Source organism: Rhyacophila brunnea, unplaced genomic scaffold (assembly GCF_057557595.1).
Source record: "Rhyacophila brunnea isolate RB1 unplaced genomic scaffold, BYU_Rbru_1.0 scaffold_17, whole genome shotgun sequence".
NCBI classification, from domain to species: domain Eukaryota; kingdom Metazoa; phylum Arthropoda; class Insecta; order Trichoptera; family Rhyacophilidae; genus Rhyacophila; species Rhyacophila brunnea.
In genome coordinates, this window is record NW_028232827.1 from 14,889,057 (window position 1) to 14,893,630 (window position 4,574).

General features: G+C 32.8%; 1 pseudogene; it reads left to right on the forward strand.

Annotated features, from left to right (window-relative positions):
• The first annotated feature begins 1,423 nt into the window (after positions 1-1,423).
• LOC147073744 (uncharacterized) lies at positions 1,424-2,199 on the forward strand (annotated as a pseudogene).
• The last annotated feature ends 2,375 nt before the right edge of the window (positions 2,200-4,574 follow it).

The window sequence follows — 4,574 nt, forward strand, 5'->3', positions numbered from 1 at the left end:
AAAGACAATAGAAAATGGTACAGACAGACAGCAATGTCAAGCATCAGTGTTGCCATATTTTTTTCACCGAATTATAGTACGCGGTCCATGAAATTATAGTATTTGAGTTAAAATTATAGTACGCGTTCCCATTATGTTCAAAATGTATAGGTTTTTTGCTTCTCAGTTCTCACTAAAAAAACGGAGAACATGAGAAATTCTGAGACCTCTTTTTATTTAGGTAGGTACCTTTTCCGACCAAAAACGCTTACCGAAGAAATTTCATTTTTAACTAGTCCATAGCTTTTTTTACAATTTTTGAGAATTTTATTATTATTTCTAAGTTCTTCAAATTTTCTTATATGTATTGCGAAATTATAGTATGGAAATTTCGAAATTTTAGTACTTTTTGCGTATTTTTTCCGATATTCAAAATTATAGTATTTTGGGCGTACTATACCTCTTTTATATCGTACATAGTACGCAGACGACAATTATAGTACAAATACTATAATTATAGTACGGTTGGCAACACTGTCAAGCATAGACAACGTAAATCACAATAATTGTGTTGCCATCTTTTTGACAACGAATTATAGTACGTGGTTCGAGAAATTATAGTACGCGTTGCCTTCGGTTGAAAATTGGACGTATTTCTGCAAATAAGATCCAACCCACAGAATGACCAATATTGAGTTACATATACCAACGCGTAGAGAAAATTGTACTCCATATTTTGCAAAAAAGATTCAAGGCGTTCAACATTTCTGTAAAATGATATCTTGATAAAATCTGGTTTGCAAAAAATAAATATTACTCAGGCAAGATCTAAAGCAGGCACTTGGATATTTGTTGCGACATTATAATGTGGATCCAAGTTACCTGGATCTTTTTCGCGTATTAGTGTATAGGACTGTATGACTTTAATTAATTTTGCAATATAGATCCAAATAGCTTGGATCTTTTTCGCATATTAGTGTATAGGACTTTTCGGCTTTAATTAATTTTGCTGTATAGATCCAAATATAGATCTGAATAGATATATATATTTAGATCTAAATAAAGATATAGATCTAAATAGATAAAATCTTTTTTTTTAAATTTTTAAAAGTTTAATATCTTCCTTACGGTAGCTTTTTTAATTTTGCAAAAAACATCCAAGTAGTTGGATGTAATATTAAATTGACTTGGTATTCAATTAGTATCTTAAATAATAAGTTGTTGAGAATTAATACTGGATAACTGGATAATATCAATAGTTAGTAATTCGGATGAGGGATTATTTTATGAGTCTACTAAAAGAATAGTGAATCTTTATACTATGGGTATGAATGTTGAGTCGTCGCCAGATAATTTGGATGCCGGGTAAAATACTTATATAAGTGAAAATAATGCAGTAAATGGTTGAAACGTTACAAGAGAGGGTGAGTTAAACCTTAATATTATGGAAATTAACTCAAATGTTGATATTGAACATGCAGTTGAGGTGCTGCCAGATAATTTGGATGCAGGTCAAATTGTTACAACAGGCGGTAGGCCACGAAAGGGTCGAAAAAGAAAGTTTGAATTCTCTCGAGAAGAAAGATAAATACAACAACATGCCGCATGTTATCTCTAGAAATAAAATAATAAATACCAAATGTTTCATTGATTTTAACTGCAACTGCGTACTTCAGTGTAATCACGTAGTTTCTGTACGGAAAAGAGAGAATGAATTCCATAAATATTATGAATTGGGATCATTATTGCTCAATCGATGTATATTGCTGCATGTGTGAAAGAAGGGCCGATTAAACGGAGCTACACATCCACAATACTACCGTGTCTCGCCAATACAATTTGTCTGGCATAAGAGTGTGTAGAAATATGTTTGTTAAGACCTTTCAAACAACTCCAAAGAAGATTGACACATCATTAAAAAGGATAAGGTCCGAAGATTCTATAACTGACAAGAGAGGCAAACATGCAGGTTGGAATAAAATACCTTACGAAGATGAACTTTTTGTTGTGGAGCACATTTAAAAAATTCCGACATATGTGTCACACTATCGGCGTGAAAATTATAATGCCAGATTTCTGATGCCTGAAATGAAACTCCAACGAATCTATGATTTATACGTAGAGGAAGTGAAAAAGTCCACCTTGAATAAAGTTTCATTCTCTAAATTTAATAACATATTTGTTAAATTTAATCTCAAGTTGTTATTAATTCAAGTTTAATCTGCGGGTCAAGCATCTTATGAAAGATACCTGCAATAAGTGTGATGCTTAGACTATAGATACATCGTGTGATGTCTTTGCAATACAAGAGAAAAGTGTAAGAATATCGGGTCGAATAATAAAAGCTTCTGCAACGTATGGGTTGAAGAACAGGCTGGAAGAGGTGCTCAGGAAGTGGCATCTTGCCTCATTAGTAATATGCAAAACAATTTGAAATGTGCCAAGAACCTTATCTTCTGCAAGCAAACATGTTATAATCATATATGTATTTGTTTTTCATTTTTATTATTCCCTCTATCCTATCCTATATATCGTATATCTATCCTTGCTATAAAGATCCAACCCACAATATGTGTATTTTGTCAAAAAGACCCAGGGCCAAATTTGTGAATATCTATAAATTCCTCTTTTTATCATATCGTTGAGTAATATAATTAAACAACAAAATTGAAAAATTAAATACTCACGCATACTTTTTAAATCAATATTCAATTCAATTTCACAAATATTGAATTATCTCAGAATGGTACTAGTGAGGGTTGGATCTTGTTTGCAGAAATACGTCCAATTAATAATGGATTTTTTTGTTTCTCACAAAACTATAACAGGATTTGAGAAATTTAAAAAAAGATTTTTGTCCTTTTACTTTGTCCAAAAAAAAAATAATTCACAGGTGAATTTGAGAAATTCAATTTCAGGTGGGTACCTACCTCTTTCGAAGAACTTTTCTTTCTCAGCTTAGGTAATCCTAATAAGAGCATCCACCAAAGAGATTGGACTCCTTGATCAATCTCTTTGGCATCCACAGAGTGGAGGTTTGTATGATCAGATTTTGTTTTACGAGAAATAGATGTTAGCCCCACTGACTCGAACACAAATTGAAAAACAATGTGACGTGTATTTGCTAGACCCAGGATTCGAACCCGGGACCCACAACACAATAGGCCGACGCTTAAGCCACGCGGCCATCGTGGGTGGTCATACATAGATACATACATGGTAGGTACGCGGACAAAAATGAATAATATTTTTTAAAATTTTTATTAATTTAAGTTTTGTACCTACCTACTAGAACTAGGTACCTATACCTACCGATTTTATTTTTTGTATTAATCCATTAAATGATTGGAATAGTTCAAAACATAAATAATTAGAATTTAAATTCAAATTTCATCAATAATAGAGTTCTCCGTCTAATTAATTAATGTCTATTAATTATTAAGGAATGATATAATATATCGTCACCTTACTATTTTAAACCCTGTCTGTTTGAGTAGAATGTTGAGGAAATGGAAACACGTAATAAAACCAATATTTTAGACACATCTCTAATCGATGAATCTGCTACATCTGCTAAGAGAAGATATGATTTTCGAATGGAGAGCTAATGTGGGATAAACTTGAACACGACTGTCGTGTTAAAGAATAATATATTCAATAGGTACCTAATATTTATGTTTATACCATTATATGCATTCAATCTTACCACGTAAACGCAACGCGCGTTCATTATTAGTAGGTAACTACCAATTTTTATTTCAAATTAAATCGTTATATACCTATAATGCCGGCGCTCCATTGGCACGCAAGTCAGACGATTTACAGTCTTCGGACTTTTTTTCGCGTGGAGCACCCCAGATTTGCGGACTTTTTAATCCGCAGACCCAGGCTCGTTGGATTTCAAACATGATTGATATTTTACCCTCCGAGTTGCCAGACTTCGTCCGTCGATGCGTATTCGATTTGACATTAAGGGCCCGCTGAAGAGCCCGCCGTTCAAATATAATTTAGTATAAAAAGGACCTCGGCGTCGTAACTACGTCAATTTAAATCGATCTTTTCGCAAAAATCACTAATCATCGGAGATTTTATTTCAAGAAATATTATTATTATTACTGATAATTTCTGCCGCGCGGAGAATTATTATTATTTTATGAACACCTGCGACATGAAGCCGATCAGAAAACAGGGCTGTCAAAATAATATTAAGCATTCATATTTTTTAAATGTTAATTTCATCATGGTTTTTAATCAAACCTGTGCAAGTACGTACTGATAACTTGGGTGGATTTTGTAGCAAACATACTATTGATATATATACGGGTATATTATTATTATAACCCAATTCAAATTGAACATAGGTTGATACTCAAATACTATTATAGTATGTTTATGATTTCGAGAAAATAATACGATGGTATAATTAATCCATATCAATTATTTGAAAACATTACATTCGCACTTTGCACAAAATTACAAACACATTCGAAGTTTGCCGCACACGTACAGACCACGTGATATTTGTTTACGCAAAATCGTCGCTTTTCAAAATGGCGAATTTGATTACCAGATTCTACTGCGATGAATCAGTATGT